General features: G+C 36.1%; 1 protein-coding gene across 1 annotated transcript in view; it reads left to right on the top strand.

Moving 5' to 3' along the window:
* Positions 1-735, top strand: part of LOC106870125 (opioid-binding protein/cell adhesion molecule homolog) — a 31,530-nt gene that overhangs the window by 8,299 nt on the left and 22,496 nt on the right. The window lies entirely within an intron of this gene.

Below are 735 nucleotides of genomic sequence, written 5' to 3'. Positions count from 1 at the left end.
AAAAATGCTTTCTAATTGATGTATCAATACCAGCAGATGACAACGTTTCTCGAAAAGAAATGGAAAAACTTTCAAAATACAAAGACCTGGAAATAGAGATAACTCGAATGTGGAGTCCAAAAACAGAAACAATTCCTATCATAGTAGGTGCCTTAGGTATAATAAAAAAATATTCAGACAAATACATAACAAAAACACCAGGACTTACAAATATATATAACATACAGAAAATTGCACTACTGGGTACTGCACACATTCTACGCAAAACACCTTCAATACAGTAAACATAAGAGCACCACATCAAACCACAGCACGTATCCAAGGCGCACAGAGCTGCGCTCGGTAGTGAAGTGAAAGCACGTTATAAAAATAAAACTACTGAACAATAATAATAATAATCATCCTTTCTACTATAGGAACAATGTTACTTCTGTGAGGTACGTCGTTGTGTGGTATACAGTTATTCCTTGGTAGACGAGGATGTCTAATCTCGAAAAGGTTTAGTGATTTTGGCTACGGATACAGAAATCTCGATTGTGTGATTCAAACCACCAATCGCTTCATTGGCTTATCTCGGTCATCATCATCACGTAACCCTCATCGAAGTCATCATCATCACTATCATCATCATATTCTCCTATTCCTGATTCTTCTTCTTCTTCTTCTTCTTCTTCTTCTTCTTCTTCTTCTTCTTCTTCTTCTTCTTCTTCTTCTTCTTCTTCTTCTTCTTCTTCT

The sequence above is a fragment of the Octopus bimaculoides genome, chromosome 12 (genome assembly GCF_001194135.2).
Source record: "Octopus bimaculoides isolate UCB-OBI-ISO-001 chromosome 12, ASM119413v2, whole genome shotgun sequence".
NCBI classification, from domain to species: Eukaryota; Metazoa; Mollusca; class Cephalopoda; order Octopoda; family Octopodidae; genus Octopus; species Octopus bimaculoides.
Note: the sequence above shows the minus strand (reverse complement) of the source record. Positions and strands in the feature narration are given on the sequence as shown.